We start from the raw sequence: 21,177 nt of genomic DNA, 5'->3' as shown, positions 1-21,177 counted from the left end.
GAAGTTAGCGTTCCCGCTGCTGGTACGTCGCATCAGTGGAGCAGGACTGTTCAGCAAGAAATTTGAACGGGGATGAACTCTGCCTGTGCCCCCGTGATTTTTAAAGATTGGATTGAATGGTCTGCCTGCAGCCCACTTGGGTTTTATTATTACGAACTACCAGCCCCATGATGCAGTAGTAATGTACAACTCACCTGAGTATGATTGTGCTATCAAAATAAAGGAGGGACAAACGCTGATGTTCGTGATGCTGGCAGCCATTCAATTGCAGAAAGCCTTTGAGAAAGGGAGAATTCCTGAAACGTGTCAGGCTCTGCTGATGCTGGGAGCATGGGTTTCTTCCCCAAATTGGAGTTTGCTCACAGTGTGTGCATGCTGCATGTGGGCACCTGTGAAACTGTATATATATATATATATATATATCCAAACAGAGTTTGCCTGCAGTTAAGAGGACCACAGACAAGCGGGTTCAGTATCTTGTTACCATTTATTTAACAAGAGCTGTCGCAGCAGTCAGACATCGCAGCAACTGTTGAAATCCATCCCGACGCGTTTCGTGCTGTAGGAAGCACTTCATCATGGGGTGCTGGATGATACAATGTTCAAACCGGCCATTTCTGCGCACCACATTTATGCAATGATACCCCGCCCAAAGGGGCGTGGCCATTCCTATGGCCTCGTGGTTAATGTAGTGCGCTGTGTTACTTCTGTGAGTTGCCAGTCACGAACACGATCTAAATTATTTCAGTAAATCCCCAGTGGGAATGCTCACAATGCCAGTCTCTGCTCAGCTTTTTTTGCCTTGGTGAATCACACTCGCCTGACCTTAGCGCTGAAATGCCCAGTGGCACCTCAGCAGGACTGCATCCACAGCGGGGCCTCTCGCGGCTCAGGCAAAAGCCGCAAAAATCCAAACAGAGTTTGCCTGCAGTTAAGAGGACCACACACAAGCGGGTTCAGTATCTTGTTACCATTTATTCAACAAGAGCTGTCGCAGCAGTCAGACATCGCAAGCAACTGTTGAAATCCATCCCGACGCGTTTCGTGCTGTAGGAAGCACTTCATCATGGGGTGCTGGATGATACAATGTTCAAACCGGCCATTTCTGCGCACCACATTTATGCAATGATACCCCGCCCAAAGGGGCGTGGCCATTCCTATGGCCTCGTGGTTAATGTAGTGCGCTGTGTTACTTCTGTGAGTTGCCAGTCACGAACACGATCTAAATTATTTCAGTAAATCCCCAGTGGGAATGCTCACAATGCCAGTCTCTGCTCAGCTTTTTTTGCCTTGGTGAATCACACTCGCCTGACCTTAGCGCGAAATGCCCAGTGGCACCTCAGCAGGACTGCATCCACAGCGGGGCCTCTGGCGGCTCAGGCAAAAGCCGCAAAAATCCAAACAGAGTTTGCCTGCAGTTAAGAGGACCACACACAAGCGGGTTCAGTATCTTGTTACCATTTATTCAACAAGAGCTGTCGCAGCAGTCAGACATCGCAGCAACTGTTGAAATCCATCCCGACGCGTTTCGTGCTGTAGGAAGCACTTCATCATGGGGTGCTGGATGATACAATGTTCAAACCGGCCATTTCTGCGCACCACATTTATGCAATGATACCCCGCCCATAGGGGCGTGGCCATTCCTATGGCCTCGTGGTTAATGTAGTGCGTTGTTTTACTTCTGTGAGTTGCCAGTCACGAACACGATATAAATTATTTCAGTAAATCCCCAGTGGGAATGCTCACAATGCCAGTCTCTGCTCAGCTTTTTTTGCCTTGGTGAATCACACTCGCCTGACCTTAGCGCTGAAATGCCCAGTGGCACCTCAGCAGGACTGCATCCACAGCGGGGCCCACTTGGGTTTTATTATTAGCAACTACCAGCCCCATGATGCAGTAGTAATGTACAACTCACCTGAGTATGATTGTGCTATCAAAATAAAGGAGGGACAAACGCTGATGTTCGTGATGCTGGCAGTCATTCAATTGCAGAAAGCCTTTGAGAAAGGGAGAATTCCTGAAACGCGTCAGGCTCTGCTGATGCTGGGAGCATGGGTTTCTTCCCCAAATTGGAGTTTGCTCACAGGGAGTGCATCCTGCATGTGGGCACCTGTGAAACTGTATTTAAATCGGCCGACCCGGTCGAAGGATGTACCGCCGCAGAAGTTAGCGGTCCCGCTGCCGGTGCGCCGCATCAGCGGAGCAGAACTGTTCAGCAAGAAATTTGAACGGGGATGAACTCTGCCTGTGCCCCCGTGATTTTTAAAGATTGGATTGAATGGTCTGCCTGCAGCCCACTTGGGTTTTATTATTACGAACTACCAGCCCCATGATGCAGTAGTAATGTACAACTCACCTGAGTATGATTGTGCTATCAAAATAAAGGAGGGACAAACGCTGATGTTCGTGATGCTGGCAGTCATTCAATTGCAGAAAGCCTTTGAGAAAGGGAGAATTCCTGAAACGCTTCAGGCTCTGCTGATGCTGGGAGCATGGGTTTCTTCCCCAAATTGGAGTTTGCTCACAGTGAGTGCATCCTGCATGTGGGCACTTGTGAAACTGTATTTAAATCTGCCGACCCGGTCGAAGGATGCACCGCCGCAGAAGTTAGCGGTCCCGCTGCTGGTACGTCGCATCAGTGGAGCAGGACTGTTCAGCAAGAAATTTGAACGGGGATGAACTCTGCCTGTGCCCCCGTGATTTTTAAAGATTGGATTGAATGGTCTGCCTGCAGCCCACTTGGGTTTTATTATTACGAACTACCAGCCCCATGATGCAGTAGTAATGTACAACTCACCTGAGTATGATTGTGCAATCAAAATAAAGGAGGGACAAACGCTGATGTTCGTGATGCTGGCAGCCATTCAATTGCAGAAAGCCTTTGAGAAAGGGAGAAATCCTGAAACGCGTCAGGCTCTGCTGATGCTGGGAGCATGGGTTTCTTCCCCAAATTGGAGTTTGCTCACAGTGAGTGCATCCTGCATGTGGGCACCTGTGAAACTGTATTTAAATCTGCCGACCCGGTCGAAGGATGCACCGCCGCAGAAGTTAGCGGTCCCGCTGCTGGTACGTCGCATCAGTGGAGCAGGACTGTTCAGCAAGAAATTTGAACGGGGATGAACTCTGCCTGTGCCCCCGTGATTTTTAAAGATTGGATTGAATGGTCTGCCTGCAGCCCACTTGGGTTTTATTATTACGAACTACCAGCCCCATGATGCAGTAGTAATGTACAACTCACCTGAGTATGATTGTGCTATCAAAATAAAGGAGGGACAAACGCTGATGTTCGTGATGCTGGCAGCCATTCAATTGCAGAAAGCCTTTGAGAAAGGGAGAATTCCTGAAACGTGTCAGGCTCTGCTGATGCTGGGAGCATGGGTTTCTTCCCCAAATTGGAGTTTGCTCACAGTGAGTGCATCCTGCATGTGGGCACCTGTGAAACTGTATATATATATATATATATATATCCAAACAGAGTTTGCCTGCAGTTAAGAGGACCACACACAAGCGGGTTCAGTATCTTGTTACCATTTATTTAACAAGAGCTGTCGCAGCAGTCAGACATCGCAGCAACTGTTGAAATCCATCCCGACGCGTTTCGTGCTGTAGGAAGCACTTCATCATGGGGTGCTGGATGATACAATGTTCAAACCGGCCATTTCTGCGCACCACATTTATGCAATGATACCCCGCCCAAAGGGGCGTGGCCATTCCTATGGCCTCGTGGTTAATGTAGTGCGCTGTGTTACTTATGTGAGTTGCCAGTCACGAACATGATCTAAATTATTTCAGTAAATCCCCAGTGGGAATGCTCACAATGCCAGTCTCTGCTCAGCTTTTTTTGCCTTGGTGAATCACACTCGCCTGACCTTAGCGCTGAAATGCCCAGTGGCACCTCAGCAGGACTGCATCCACAGCGGGGCCTCTCGCGGCTCAGGCAAAAGCCGCAAAAATCCAAGCAGAGTTTGCCTGCAGTTAAGAGGACCACACACAAGCGGGTTCAGTATCTTGTTACCATTTATTCAACAAGAGCTGTCGCAGCAGTCAGACATCGCAAGCAACTGTTGAAATCCATCCCGACGCGTTTCGTGCTGTAGGAAGCACTTCATCATGGGGTGCTGGATGATACAATGTTCAAACCGGCCATTTCTGCGCACCACATTTATGCAATGATACCCCGCCCAAAGGGGCGTGGCCATTCCTATGGCCTCGTGGTTAATGTAGTGCGCTGTGTTACTTCTGTGAGTTGCCAGTCACGAACACGATCTAAATTATTTCAGTAAATCCCCAGTGGGAATGCTCACAATGCCAGTCTCTGCTCAGCTTTTTTTGCCTTGGTGAATCACATTCGCCTGACCTTAGCGCGAAATGCCCAGTGGCACCTCAGCAGGACTGCATCCACAGCGGGGCCTCTGGCGGCTCAGGCAAAAGCCGCAAAAATCCAAACAGAGTTTGCCTGCAGTTAAGAGGACCACACACAAGCGGGTTCAGTATCTTGTTACCATTTATTCAACAAGAGCTGTCGCAGCAGTCAGACATCGCAGCAACTGTTGAAATCCATCCCGACGCGTTTCGTGCTGTAGGAAGCACTTCATCATGGGGTGCTGGATGATACAATGTTCAAACCGGCCATTTCTGCGCACCACATTTATGCAATGATACCCCGCCCATAGGGGCGTGGCCATTCCTATGGCCTCGTGGTTAATGTAGTGCGTTGTGTTACTTCTGTGAGTTGCCAGTCACGAACACGATATAAATTATTTCAGTAAATCCCCAGTGGGAATGCTCACAATGCCAGTCTCTGCTCAGCTTTTTTTGCCTTGGTGAATCACACTCGCCTGACCTTAGCGCTGAAATGCCCAGTGGCACCTCAGCAGGACTGCATCCACAGCGGGGCCCACTTGGGTTTTATTATTAGCAACTACCAGCCCCATGATGCAGTAGTAATGTACAACTCACCTGAGTATGATTGTGCTATCAAAATAAAGGAGGGACAAACGCTGAAGTTCGTGATGCTGGCAGTCATTCAATTGCAGAAAGCCTTTGAGAAAGGGAGAATTCCTGAAACGCTTCAGGCTCTGCTGATGCTGGGAGCATGGGTTTCTTCCCCAAATTGGAGTTTGCTCACAGTGAGTGCATCCTGCATGTGGGCACCTGTGAAACTGTATTTAAATCGGCCGACCCGGTCGAAGGATGCACCGCCGCAGAAGTTAGCGGTCCCGCTGCTGGTGGGCCGCATCAGCGGAGCAGGACTGTTCAGCAAGAAATTTGAACGGGGATGAACTCTGCCTGTGCCCCCGTGATTTTTAAGGATTGGATTGAATGGTCTGCCTGCAGCCCACTTGGGTTTTATTATTAGCAACTACCAGCCTCATGATGCAGTAGTAATGTACAACTCACCTGAGTATGATTGTGCTATCAAAATAAAGGAGGGACAAACGCAGATGTTCGTGATGCTGGCAGTCATTCAATTGCAGAAAGCCTTTGAGAAAGGGAGAATTCCTGAAACGCGTCAGGCTCTGCTGATGCTGGGAGCATGGGTTTCTTCCCCAAATTGGAGTTTGCTCACAGGGAGTGCATCCTGCATGTGGGCACCTGTGAAACTGTATTTAAATCGGCCGACCCGGTCGAAGGATGCACCGCCGCAGAAGTTAGCGGTCCCGCTGCTGGTGCGCCGCATCAGCGGAGCAGGACTGTTCAGCAAGAAATTTGAACGGGGATGAACTTTGCCTGTGCCCCCGTGATTTTTAAAGATTGGATTGAATGGTCTGCCTGCAGCCCACTTGGGTTTTATTATTACGAACTACCAGCCCCATGATGCAGTAGTAATGTACAAATCACCTGAGTATGATTGTGCTATCAAAATAAAGGAGGGACAAACGCTGAAGTTCGTGATGCTGGCAGTCATTCAATTGCAGAAAGCCTTTGAGAAAGGGAGAATTCCTGAAACGCTTCAGGCTCTGCTGATGCTGGGAGCATGGGTTTCTTCCCCAAATTGGAGTTTGCTCACAGTGAGTGCATCCTGCATGTGGGCACCTGTGAAACTGTATTTAAATCTGCCGACCCGGTCGAAGGATGCACCGCCGCAGAAGTTAGCGTTCCCGCTGCTGGTACGTCGCATCAGTGGAGCAGGACTGTTCAGCAAGAAATTTGAACGGGGATGAACTCTGCCTGTGCCCCCGTGATTTTTAAAGATTGGATTGAATGGTCTGCCTGCAGCCCACTTGGGTTTTATTATTACGAACTACCAGCCCCATGATGCAGTAGTAATGTACAACTCACCTGAGTATGATTGTGCTATCAAAATAAAGGAGGGACAAACGCTGATGTTCGTGATGCTGGCAGCCATTCAATTGCAGAAAGCCTTTGAGAAAGGGAGAATTCCTGAAACGTGTCAGGCTCTGCTGATGCTGGGAGCATGGGTTTCTTCCCCAAATTGGAGTTTGCTCACAGTGTGTGCATGCTGCATGTGGGCACCTGTGAAACTGTATATATATATATATATATATATCCAAACAGAGTTTGCCTGCAGTTAAGAGGACCACAGACAAGCGGGTTCAGTATCTTGTTACCATTTATTTAACAAGAGCTGTCGCAGCAGTCAGACATCGCAGCAACTGTTGAAATCCATCCCGACGCGTTTCGTGCTGTAGGAAGCACTTCATCATGGGGTGCTGGATGATACAATGTTCAAACCGGCCATTTCTGCGCACCACATTTATGCAATGATACCCCGCCCAAAGGGGCGTGGCCATTCCTATGGCCTCGTGGTTAATGTAGTGCGCTGTGTTACTTCTGTGAGTTGCCAGTCACGAACACGATCTAAATTATTTCAGTAAATCCCCAGTGGGAATGCTCACAATGCCAGTCTCTGCTCAGCTTTTTTTGCCTTGGTGAATCACACTCGCCTGACCTTAGCGCTGAAATGCCCAGTGGCACCTCAGCAGGACTGCATCCACAGCGGGGCCTCTCGCGGCTCAGGCAAAAGCCGCAAAAATCCAAACAGAGTTTGCCTGCAGTTAAGAGGACCACACACAAGCGGGTTCAGTATCTTGTTACCATTTATTCAACAAGAGCTGTCGCAGCAGTCAGACATCGCAAGCAACTGTTGAAATCCATCCCGACGCGTTTCGTGCTGTAGGAAGCACTTCATCATGGGGTGCTGGATGATACAATGTTCAAACCGGCCATTTCTGCGCACCACATTTATGCAATGATACCCCGCCCAAAGGGGCGTGGCCATTCCTATGGCCTCGTGGTTAATGTAGTGCGCTGTGTTACTTCTGTGAGTTGCCAGTCACGAACACGATCTAAATTATTTCAGTAAATCCCCAGTGGGAATGCTCACAATGCCAGTCTCTGCTCAGCTTTTTTTGCCTTGGTGAATCACACTCGCCTGACCTTAGCGCGAAATGCCCAGTGGCACCTCAGCAGGACTGCATCCACAGCGGGGCCTCTGGCGGCTCAGGCAAAAGCCGCAAAAATCCAAACAGAGTTTGCCTGCAGTTAAGAGGACCACACACAAGCGGGTTCAGTATCTTGTTACCATTTATTCAACAAGAGCTGTCGCAGCAGTCAGACATCGCAGCAACTGTTGAAATCCATCCCGACGCGTTTCGTGCTGTAGGAAGCACTTCATCATGGGGTGCTGGATGATACAATGTTCAAACCGGCCATTTCTGCGCACCACATTTATGCAATGATACCCCGCCCATAGGGGCGTGGCCATTCCTATGGCCTCGTGGTTAATGTAGTGCGTTGTTTTACTTCTGTGAGTTGCCAGTCACGAACACGATATAAATTATTTCAGTAAATCCCCAGTGGGAATGCTCACAATGCCAGTCTCTGCTCAGCTTTTTTTGCCTTGGTGAATCACACTCGCCTGACCTTAGCGCTGAAATGCCCAGTGGCACCTCAGCAGGACTGCATCCACAGCGGGGCCCACTTGGGTTTTATTATTAGCAACTACCAGCCCCATGATGCAGTAGTAATGTACAACTCACCTGAGTATGATTGTGCTATCAAAATAAAGGAGGGACAAACGCTGATGTTCGTGATGCTGGCAGTCATTCAATTGCAGAAAGCCTTTGAGAAAGGGAGAATTCCTGAAACGCGTCAGGCTCTGCTGATGCTGGGAGCATGGGTTTCTTCCCCAAATTGGAGTTTGCTCACAGGGAGTGCATCCTGCATGTGGGCACCTGTGAAACTGTATTTAAATCGGCCGACCCGGTCGAAGGATGTACCGCCGCAGAAGTTAGCGGTCCCGCTGCCGGTGCGCCGCATCAGCGGAGCAGAACTGTTCAGCAAGAAATTTGAACGGGGATGAACTCTGCCTGTGCCCCCGTGATTTTTAAAGATTGGATTGAATGGTCTGCCTGCAGCCCACTTGGGTTTTATTATTACGAACTACCAGCCCCATGATGCAGTAGTAATGTACAACTCACCTGAGTATGATTGTGCTATCAAAATAAAGGAGGGACAAACGCTGATGTTCGTGATGCTGGCAGTCATTCAATTGCAGAAAGCCTTTGAGAAAGGGAGAATTCCTGAAACGCTTCAGGCTCTGCTGATGCTGGGAGCATGGGTTTCTTCCCCAAATTGGAGTTTGCTCACAGTGAGTGCATCCTGCATGTGGGCACTTGTGAAACTGTATTTAAATCTGCCGACCCGGTCGAAGGATGCACCGCCGCAGAAGTTAGCGGTCCCGCTGCTGGTACGTCGCATCAGTGGAGCAGGACTGTTCAGCAAGAAATTTGAACGGGGATGAACTCTGCCTGTGCCCCCGTGATTTTTAAAGATTGGATTGAATGGTCTGCCTGCAGCCCACTTGGGTTTTATTATTACGAACTACCAGCCCCATGATGCAGTAGTAATGTACAACTCACCTGAGTATGATTGTGCAATCAAAATAAAGGAGGGACAAACGCTGATGTTCGTGATGCTGGCAGCCATTCAATTGCAGAAAGCCTTTGAGAAAGGGAGAAATCCTGAAACGCGTCAGGCTCTGCTGATGCTGGGAGCATGGGTTTCTTCCCCAAATTGGAGTTTGCTCACAGTGAGTGCATCCTGCATGTGGGCACCTGTGAAACTGTATATATATATATATATATATATATATATATATATATATATATATATACATACATATATATATATATACATATATATATATATATATATATATATATATATACACACACTTTTTTATTTAATTAAAACATTTATTCATTTAAATTGCATTATTTAAATTATTATTTATTTTTTTTCATTACCCTTTACACCGTAAAACTAATCCCACCCTGGTCCTTTTAAATACCCCTGTACCCCCTAATCATAACCTACCCTTACTCCTTAAAATACCCCAAAACCCTTAAACACGAACCCATCTTAACCCTATAAATATACCCTGCACCCAAAAACCCAAACCTATCCCTGAACCCTTAAAATACCCCTGTACCCCAAAACTCAAACCTACCCTTGAACTCTAAAAATACCCCTGTACCCAAAAACCCAAACCTACTCCTGGAACCCTAAAATACCCCTGTACCCTGAAACCCAAACCTAGCCCTGAACCCTAAAATACCCCTTTACCCCAAAACCCAAACCTAGCCCTGAACCCTAAAAACACTCCTGTACCCCAAAACCCAAACCTAGCCCCTGAACGCTAAAAATACCCCTGTACCCCAAAATCCAAACCTACTCCTGAACCCTAAAATACCCCTGTACCCCAAAACCCAAACCTACCCCTGAACCCTAAAATACCCCTGCACCCCAAACATACCCCTGAACCCTAAAAATACCCCTGTACCCCAAAACCCAAACCTAGCCCTTAACCCTTAAATACCCTTGTACCCCATAACCCAAGCCCACCCTTAAAATACCCCTGAACCCCTAAAACATATACCCCAACACCCCCAAACTAAAACCATGTACTTACCTTAAACTTAAATTTTAAAAACATATGCTTTTACCATTCATGCATTTACAACGAATTTCGTTGTAAAAGCATGCGTGGTAAAAGCATATAAAATGTAATGGTATGCGTTATAATAGTATTGCGGAGTAATGGTACTTGCGTTGTAATGGTATGAGGAGTGTAGGTATGCGGAGTGAAAGTTGTGGTGTGAAGGTGTTTTACCATTGTGGACAGTACCACTACTAACAATGGGCTTTAGTTTAACAAATTACTTATCACTGGTTTGTTTTCTTGTAAATCTCATGTGCTTCTTATTTAATGCCTTTCTTTTCTCTTCTTTTGTTTGTCCATCTCATTTCGCATAGCTTTATATCCTTTTGCTTGAATGGATTGTATCCTTCCGCTGCTTACATGTACTAAACTACTTTTTCCTTGTGCTATTAGCACACTGTGGGAGACCGCGTTTTCTTGCCCGCTCAACCTTTTCCCTTTATGCTTCCTTTCCCCTTTAAACACTCGCCTTCATGCTGTCCAGTTTGCTCTTGCACCCACAGCTCATCCATTGCTTCTACAACCCCTTTCTTGGACTCTTTACTTGTGTTGTTTTTTCCGCATGCTAATCAGCATTGGCAATGAACATATACGTTTTCTTTTTTGCCAATGCTGAACAGCAGCTACAAAAAGCATTGGCAAAGCCAAAGGGAAAGACTCATTAGCTCTGTCAGTGTTTGTTTGCTCAAGGCTACTCTCTTGATCCCTCCTGTTCTTTCCCCATTCCATCATTCTGCGGTGGTCCCGGCGCTGCATAGTGTTTGACATTAACGGACATAAAATGAAATGTATTTAGTTTTACCAACAGTTGTTATATATACGGTGAAACATCAAGTAAGTATTATTGCTGCTGGCCCTGTAGGCAAAACGGCCTCTCAAATATGCTCAAATGTGCTACTGTTTCCAGCCGTGAGTTCCTATGGTACACATCAGCTGCATTTTCCAGCAAGGTCTTGAGTGTTCTTTTGTGGTTTTTTGATTCATTCACGTGTTTTATACCTGCAGTAATTGCTCTTCGTTGTTTTTTTTATCACCAGCACTTTTAGCAACTGGGCAGACCTCCTGCTCATATTTACCTATGGGGCTGCGTAGGAGGCGAGACCTAAAAAGGAATGCATGAGGAGAAATGAAAACATTTTCTCTACGTTGCGCCTTCCTAACGACACCCCTGGGGTTGATGTTAGGTTCTGATGCCTTTGCAGCTTAGAGCTTCTACTTCGTACCTACTGTTTCGGAAACAGCTTAAGGCACATCTCTTTGCTAAATCTTTTTAACTAATAATCTGAGCTTTCCCCTCATGTTTAGCTCTCTGTCAGTTTAGCGCCATGAAACCGCTGGTGTACGTGCGCTGTATAAATAATTTTAAATAGAAAAAATAGAAATTGAAGGTTTACAATTTCTCGTAAATCTGGGAATCTGTCAGGTTCTATGGGTATTGCGTGGGAACAGCCACAGCAACACCCATGGAACGCCCCTTTCACACAGTTTCATGTATGAAAGGGGGACATATTTATAAGGCCATGAAAAGCCACGTAAAGTGGCTTTAAGTGGCATGATAAATATGCTGTGGCACATTGCGGCACCAGAACGTAAAAATGTGATGTTCCGGCGGCGCAAAACTGCTGGTAGGGCTTATGAAGCCCTCTATGCTTTGAGAAGTCTTACACTTTACCACTTTGTATGTGTGCTGTAGGGTGCAGCACACATACAAAGTTGGAAAGGCTTGGAGAAAATAACTATTTTCTCCAACTTTATGCATGCCTCAAGGATATGTGTTTGTATGCCAATCCCTTCCTGCCAAAGTTAGTAGATAGGGATTAGCGTAAAAAACCATGGGTTAATGCATTGGAATATTTATTTATATGGCACTTGGTATGCCTCCTTGAGGTAAAGTAGCCAAGAGCACTACTTTGTGTTACTTCAGGGCTACTGTCCAACACTTTGTGTTACTTCAGGGCTACTGTCCAACACAGTGGTGTAACAACACTTGAGGGGCCTCCCCTGAAGAAGTACATGGAGGGCCCCCTCTCCAACGCAGTCAGAAGCTCTCAGGCCAGGAGCCCGCTGCCCGTGCGCAGTTCTGGAGGGGCTCTTTGAAGTCATGGGCCCCCTCGCATAAGGGACATGAGGGGGCTAATGTCACACCACTGCTAATGGTACATATGTTGATTCGAATAATAAAATAGTGGTTGCAATTTGCGACCGCTTTCTGGAACAAGTATTGTAGATAATATGACCCTAAATTTCGAGCCCAGTGCAGACCTGCCAGTTTCTCGCAGTGTGTTATAAATGCTGCCACTAGAGGTCAGTGACTCGCTGATTTTCTTAAGTATGGTCATTCATTTTTTTTCCTTTCACGTGCCCAGCTCTACTAATATAGGCATGCAAACGTCAAACCAGTATGTAAGACGTGGTGCATCATTTACCAGTGAGACTGCCTGCATAGCTTTGATTCCTTGTCTTACTCTCTCTGCAGAGTTCAACCATGTTCCTGGCAACGTTGATACTTGGGAGAGACGTGTGAGTGTAGGTCTGTGTTCATCTTTATATAGGCAGCCGCTCCTTTGTCTTCAGGTGTGGGTACAACAAACAGTGCCCACTAGAGTATTTTTAAACACAACCAGGTATGAGCAATTGCTGGCACCAAAAAGGTGTGGAATTTTCAATATAGTCAGCGAAGTTTAGCGCTCTTAGTTTAGGTTACAGTCTACAGACACCGGAGTCTAAACTACAAAGAAGACAGGAGCGATGCGCCTAAACCTTAGTCCTGACACAGCATCTGACTACACAATTAGACACTTAGGGGGAGAATTACAATAAACTAACGCAGCACGGTGCCACAAATCATTTTGCTGCGCCGCACTGCGTTAGTTTAGAAGCACCAGATGTGACATATTTACAACAATACGTCGCATTTCTGTGCTGCCCCCTGCGCTGGCACACACACTGCTGCCATGTGCTGGCGCAGGCACCCTTGCACCATGGTGCAAGGATGCCTGTGTCACGGGGATGATTGTTTATGTGCAGGAAGGGTTCCCTTCAGAAATGGCATTTTACAACTTCTATGTGCGCTTCATTAGCACACCTAGAACTTGTAAAACGTCATTTATTTAAAGGATTGTTTAGGTGCAGAAAGGGACACGTTCCTGTATATAAACAATCACCAGAGGTGATCTCTTTCTATTCATTCTGCAGCACGCATAGAAAGAGGAAAACAACGAGGAGAAATGAATACATTTCTCCTCGTTGCGTAGCATTTCGATGCATTTCCAGATTGATGAGTTCTCGTAAATCTGGAAATGTGTCTGGTTCCATGGGTGTTGAGTGTGAAAATCATTTTTAGTGCCCCCACACTCTGTGTGACAAAAGCAAAAACAGGTGATGGACAGAATGCAGAACAATGTCATACATTCACCCCAGTACAGAGATCTGGGCCTAAATCCATTGTTTTTTTGCTCACCATGCCTTTCCAGTTTGAACCCAGCCATATGCAAATCAGTCTTGACCCTGTGCCCCATGGGAACAGTCCAGCCCGAACTGCCAAGCCAGGTCCTCCCTGGACTGGAAACAAGCATCCAAGAACCGGTTTCGGGCTTTCAGCCCTCATCAGCCTGGATAGCTTGATTCCAGTGGCATGGAGAGCACGGGACTCACGTCTGAGCATACCCGTCCCACTCGGGGTGACAAAAGCACACTCTGTGACCACCTCCTAGGATTCTCTCAGCACCACCAGGCAAAAGTGCCCTTATCTCTCCAATCAGAAGTTAATGTAAAAACAGCGCCCCCTCCACAGGTCAGCGCCCAGTGCAGCTGCACCAGTCCCACTGCCCTAAAGCTGCTCTGGTTGCATGCTATATACGGTGTAAGGCATGTGGCGTGAAGTGTGTTATTTTTGCTTTGATCCTACGTTGGAAGAGTTTCCAAAGAGTCTGTGATAACCACAGAGGTGGGGTTATCATGTTATGGGATGCAGCGCTTTGCAGTGTGATGGATGAAGAGGTGTGAGAGACGAGCCCCTAGTTAATGCTTTTCAGGAAGTTTGGCAGCTACGGGTCCCTTTGTGGTATTTCATATGATCAGAGTCCACTTAGCTAGTTACTTGCCTGGGTTGTCAATTCTGAAATATTTGGTATACGGTTTATAGCCCTGAGCAGGCATAGGTTAGAGCGAACATGGGGGAGGGATCAGCTGTGAAGGATTTTGGTAGCATCACCCCATATCTGATTGTCATTGTGATATGCCAATAAGTGGTCATAGTTTTTAGCTTGTTGGACCTGTAGTGGTGGACTCAGTTCAAGCTCTTCTGTTGGCCGATGCCAGTGGTAGATCTCTTCAGTTATTACATGCATGTTCAGTTGGTGGTGGGTGATTTATTGCTGGGGACCCGGTGCCTTGCTGGAAATGTTGTCTTTTGTGAGGATGAGAGTGTCAAGCAATGTAAGGAAATTATTAAGCGATCTGTATGTTATGTTAAGTAGGATTTATATAGCGCACGTGCACCAAGGTCTCTTGGCACTATAGCAATACTGTGTCTGAAAGGGCCTCAACACTGTGCAACTATATGTCATAAGCAACAACCATGTCTTCAGATATTTTAGGAAGGAGTTGAGATCCATGGTCCGGCGGACTTTCATCCGCAAAGAGTTCCATGTGGTCGGGGCTACCAATGAGAAACTTCTGCCTCCAGACCTGCTCTCCGATACTTGGGAACAACCAATTGGGTCTCGCTGTCCAATCTTAGATTGCATAGAAGAACATATTTGGTTGATCTTATCTGCAACAAATTTGGGCCCTAGAATATTTGTGCCTTTAAACACCCTTCAGCATACATTTAATAGTAAGAGTTGTTTGACAGGAAGCCAATAAATCTTCCTTAACAGAGGTGCAATATGTCTGTTTCTTGGGGGATGAAAAACCAACTTTGCAGCCTCATTTTAAATCATTTGAAGTTTATGCAAGATGGTATTAGGCAGACCAGTGTAGGCCACATTAGCATAGTGAAGACTAGGAAAGATAGATATTGTCAATCTCAGTTTGGGCATTTCAAGTGTCACTAGAGGGACTACTTCCCTCATCATTTTTAGCAAGAACATGTACTTCGACACTTGAGTTTGCATGCAAAGATTTCCATGGATCACGACCCCCGTGCTCTTAACTGTAGGTGAGGGAGGTGCCTTGGGTCTAATTCAGTAGGCCAACAGTGTTAATTCCAAGCGCATATCTTGTTATTCAGTAAGACTACCTCCATCTTGTCTGCCTCTAATTTTAGTTGGCTTAACTCCATCCACCTAGCAATGTGCCTCATTGTATCTTGAAAATGAACATAAGCGATTTGAGAAGAGGAATAGCTGACAGTAGTCAGCATCGTTCTAGATACAATAGCATTTGTCTAACACTGCCACAATGAGAGTGCCTCGAAAATCAGAAAAATGTTACAGGACCTGCAGGTCTAGTGATTTGAATAATCTACTCGACTAACTGTAATGCCCTTGACCCATAAACTCATCTCAAAGTGTGTGATCCTAGGCACATATTTTATTTAACGGTGACACCTTTTTCTTCATTACCACATTTGAGACCAGCTTCAAATATGTGAGTTCAGCATGTCTGCTGTACCAAAAACTCTTTTGTTTGATTTAATAAGTTAACCTTTTGCTCCATACATCTAATAAAAATTGTGCCTGCGTGTATGTTACACATGACCCCTGACTTGCTCTTTAGTTCACTGATAGAATAAGTCAACCGAGTAGGGGGGCAGGGATGTTTCTCAGTTCATATTTAAAAACTCTCACTTTTAATAAATATATCACTAAAGCATGATGTAGTAATGCACTGTTATTTACAAACAGACATTTTGAATTGAATGGCCACAAATGTTCCCAAGGAAATGGGAGAGAGGCGTTGACCTTCCTGTCTTAAGCAATCCTAAAATGCCATTCTGTCACTGTCCTGTGTGCTATGTGTGCTGCTTCATGCAGCACACATGAAAGTCACAAAACTGTATTTTTTTTTAAGGATTGTTTATGTGCAGGAGGGGACACATTCCTGTACACAATCAATCCATGGCATTTTGCTGTTTCCATGTGTGTTGCACAAGGCAGCACACATGGAAAAAGCAAAAACGAGGAGAAATAGTTCTTTTCTCCTCGTTTCGCCAACTTAAGACCAGGGTTTTCCTGGTCTTAATTTTGGCGCTGCCTCCTATGTACGCGACCCTTGTACATAGGGGGCACTATCAACTGCAATGGGTGTTGCAGTGGTTGCCCACCGCAATACCCACTGCATGCCCCTGTCACGCTAACCATAGCAGGAAAGGGGGCTTATTTACAAGGCAGCATTAAATCATGCTAAGTGGGTTAACACTGCCTTGTAAATAAGGTGCAGCCCCTATCGCCACCACAACGTCGATAAAAGTGGTGTTGCTGTGGCGATAGGGGCTTGTACATATGCCCCGCAGTTTCACTGCTAAAACTATATTGGTACAAACAATGTTGTGCTGGAATTAGGTTTCAGCAAATATTTATCAATTGCATATCACCAAGTAAAGTATTCTGATTTGTTTTGATCATATTAAAATGTTTGAGCCCGCTTTATATACTAGTACAACAAAACAATGGTCCCCTTGGGGGAAGTGTAAGCCTTTACTTCCTTGGCATTTTTAAAAAGGCTATTAACTGATAGCTTGTCATAGGGAAATTAATCAATCCTGTTTATTATAGGCAACAGTGAGATTATTATCAGAATATGTGCAAAGACTTATACAGACATATTGGCCCTGATTACGATGTCAGTCGGAGTTGCCTCCGACCGACACCGTTTCGGTGAGGGAACCGCCCGACCATAGGTTGGAGGTTCTGAACACCTGATTACGATGCGACCACACATGTTGCGGTCGCATACTCCCATTTTTCTATGGGAGCTTGTGTAGTGGGCAATTGATAAATGGGAGTTTGTGAAAATCCCTGCACCGTGTGGCAGGAACCTCACGGTGCCTGCCACACGGTGCAGGGATTTTCAGAGGGGCAGGGCCCCTTGTGGAGGGCTGGGGGGAAGGGGGCCCTACTAGGGGCCCCCAAAGTCACTTTTCGACTGCTTTTCCATGTCGGAAAGGCTGTTGGAAACCAACATCATAATCCAGACGGCATCCTTAAGGGAAATTTTGAGGTTGAGGAGCAAAGATCTATCAGAGGTATACAACTTTTTTACATTTCCTTTGCAGAAAAACAGGGCAATTTAGTGAATTGCCCAAAAAACAATACATAATGATTTGAGCACAATCATGTCTTTCACTGGAAGTCAATGGAGCTCTGCCAGAGCTCGAGAAGACGAACAGTGCCTAGGTACATTCAGAGGGAGCTTAGTGGCCTTCGCTTGTACTCGATAAGAGTCTTCTCACAAGGTATTCTGGGGCGCCTAACAAAAGAGCTTTACAATAGTCAAGTCTTCTCAGGATCATACACGGTACTACAAATACCCTTTAGATGATGGTAAAACAGGTGAGCTTTTACTAGGAGTGCGAAGAAGGACAAAGAAAGTTGTAGTAGTCTTATTAACATGGTGGTCTCAAGAATAATTGATGTCACTTGTGGCGAAACCAGAAAACCATGGAAGCACGGAACAATCACAGGTGCGCCCTGAAGGAATACCACCAGCGCATAAGAGACACCAAATGGACCAAAGAGACACAGTCCAGACCTTCGCGACCAACACCAAGAAGCTGTTCAATGTAATACAGCAGTTCGACAAACCCCCCAGCGAATCCACGGACGTCACACCTTCCCAGGAACTTTGCGACAAGCTCAGCTCTTACTTCCATCTGAAGATCAAGGTCATCTACGACAACTTCAGCGAACAGACGTCGGACACCATCCCCCTGTCCACTGCCGCCGATAAGCCAACCATCATGTCCTGGAATCCTGCCACTGCCAAACACATCACCGCGACCATGAAGAAATCCCACTCAGGAGCCTCAACGGACCCCTGCTCAATGCACATATTCCACAGTGCCGCCGTCACCATCGCACCCGAACTAGGACGGGCCATCAATGCCTCTTTCAGATCCGGCATCTTACCAGACGACTAGAAGCGGGCTGAGGTCAAACCCCTCCTCAAGAAACCAACAGCCAACCCAACGGACCTGAAAAACTACCAGCCCATCTCTCTCCTCCCCTTCACGGCCAAAGTCACAGAGAGACTCGTAAATGCCCAGCTGACCGCTTTCTTTGAAGAGAACTCCATCCTAGACGCCTCCATGTCTGGATTCTGCAGCAACCACAGCACAGAAACAGCTAAGAGGTATTTATATATTCCAGAATTCCTGGGCGCAACTCCCGGATTACCACAAGGTGAAGGGTTCAAATGTTACTGAGTGTAGGCAATGAGGCGAGCGGTATTACCCCCAGAACCGCTCCAAACAAAAGGACCAGCAAGCTGATCCACACAATTGGGAAAAAGCAACTATGCCCCTGCACTTCTACACAGTCAATGAATTATTAATCACGCTATACGTTAGTTCTTTGGAACAGTAATGAAGGTATCAGGACAACTTTACACAAACAAGTAACTCTCCGAGAATGAGTACAACACGTGTTTCATCGCAGGGAACAATCTGCGAATCTTCAGGGCTGAATAAAAACAAAGGTACATTTTTGGGAACATGTTCTGTTGACAAACCGAATCAGATGGTGACTTGGTGGTTTCAACCCAAGTGACAAACAGCATGCCATTTAAGTGACTCTGTGTGGTGAGAATTCCCTAAATAGGTGACATATGTGGGTTTAGAATGGGAAAAGGTAGACCTAGAAAACTGGCCATATCGAACAGTGAAGTGAAAGAGTGAGAATGTGTAAATTTCCTTAACACCTTAGGAGCTTCGTAAATATACCTCCCCAGTGCTGCGCTGTCCATTATCCAGTGCTGAATGGACGTCCAACGGTCGCACGCAGCACTGGGGAGGTAGTGCCCGTGACGACCGTTGGCCGACGGCAGCACTTAAAGGGTTAAGAAACGAACACCCGAGTGACTTGTAAGTGGTAATGTCTTAAAAAATAATAAGGGGAAACAAGGGAGTTTGGATTGCGCACAGTTTATTTACTAGATATTCATACATAGTTATCCTATTCGATTAGTTCAATTGTGTTTCTTGGTGACCTTCTTAACGGGCATAGGGTAGTTTGGACCTTAAAAAGTTGTACACTTAATTTTCAGAAAGCCCTTGTATCTTTCCTGTTGTGCAATTCATTATAAATGACAAAGAAGGGTGGGCGAAAAAATATATTTAGACCAGTCAGTTTGCTGCCTCCGTTGGCAGTTTGCGAAAAAATTATCATAGTGCGGGGGGTGGGCGGAAAAGTGATACATGGAATAAGCAGCTGAGAAAAGGGAGTAGTATTAGATTTAATTAAAATATATACTCAAAGACAGGGGGATTATGACACCGGACATAGGCTGGGTGAAAGCCAAAAGATTTTTATCCTTATAGTAGGGTAAGTTACAGAATGGCTATCACTACTCTGGTTGTCAAGTTCTAATAGAGGCCATAGTCGAAGTATATTTCTAAACGTCTATTAACACTCACCTTTCAAAGGAAAAGCAAGTTCGTAATTGTAATAACCCAGTCCGGGCGTTACGTAGAGATTTTAATTTCGGAAAGTCAATTCACATTCTGGTTACATATGATCTAAAGAATATAATGAGTGTACATATAAGACACACGTAATATCATATTAAAAGAAAGGGTATGTCATATCTTCTAGAAAAAGAGGATGCCTCAATAAAAAAACATACCTCGGTATTCACTTGGTTAAAAGGTAAACCGGGCGCAGAGATAGGTTGTGGATGGGCGGATACCACAGCACAGAGACAGCCCTCCTCGCTGCCACTGATGACATCCGCATGCTACTCAACCAGGGACACACCGCAGCCCTCATCCTTCAAGACCTCTCCGCAGCCTTCAACACCGTGTCACATCGCACGCTCACAGCCAGACTTCACAACGCAGGGATACAAGGAGCCGCCCTGGATTGCATCCAATCCTTTCTCTCCAGCAGAACCCAGAGGATCAGACTCCCTCCCTTCCCGTCCGAACACACCGATATCAACTGCGGAGTACCCCAAGGATCACTGCTCAGTCCCAAGCTCTTCAACGTCTACATGGCCCCCCTCACTGCCATCGTCAAACAACATGGGCTCAGCATTGTATCATACGCCGACACCCAGCTCATCCTCTCTCTCACGAGGAATCCCGAAGACACCAGACTCTGGCAGCTTGGATGAAAGACAGCTGTTTGAAGCTCAACTCAGAGAAAACCGAGGTCCTCATCCTCGGACCCTGCACCTCAGCCTGGGACAGCACCTGGTGGCCCTCCGCCCTCGGGAATCCACCCACCCCTACAGACCTCGGCATCATTCTCGACTCCTCCCTCTCCATGAACCGCCAGATCAACGCTGTCCCGTCCACCAGCTTCAACTGCCTGCGCATCCTCCGCAAGACTTTCAAATGGATTCCCCCCGACTGCAGAAGTACCATCACCCACGCGCTCATAACCAGCAAACTGGACTACGGCAATGCCCTATTCGTCGGAATCAACAGAACTCTTCTACACAAACTCCAAACCATCCACAAGGCCACAATCAGACTCGTCCTTGGGACATCGCTTCACGAACACATGACCCAACACCTACGAAACCTCCACTGGCTCCCCGTCAATAAGAGGGTCACCTTCAAACTCCTCACCCACCCCTACAAATCCCTCAACAACATCGGACCCAAATATCTGAACGAGAGGGTCTACTTCCACATGCCCAAGAGGAATCTCCGCTCCTCCGACCTCACCCTGACAGAGGTCCCTGGCATCCACAGAAACAGAACAGGCGGGAAAGCCTTCTCCTACATCGCAGTCAAGACCAGGAACAAGCTCCCTGTGGGCATCAGATGCTCTCTGACTTTGCACATGTTCAGGAAGGACCTCAAGACCTGGCTCTTCGACTGATGCGGAGCTGCCCCCTCCCTAGCACCTTGAAACCCTCACGGGTTTTATAAACCTTTGATTGATTGAAAGTAGATCCTTAAATTATGAACTGTGGATGACACTACCAGGCTGACACTGTTCGACCAAGGATGGTAATTAGAGAGACGTCTGGCTTATCAGTTGAGCAACAGAGAATCTCAGTTTTGTCTACATTAAACTTTAAGGAGCTGCTGCTCAGTC

The sequence above is a fragment of the Lissotriton helveticus genome, chromosome 7, assembly GCF_964261635.1.
Source record: "Lissotriton helveticus chromosome 7, aLisHel1.1, whole genome shotgun sequence".
NCBI classification, from domain to species: domain Eukaryota; kingdom Metazoa; phylum Chordata; class Amphibia; order Caudata; family Salamandridae; genus Lissotriton; species Lissotriton helveticus.
The sequence above is the reverse complement of the archived record's forward strand: the minus strand, read 5'-3'. Positions refer to the sequence as shown.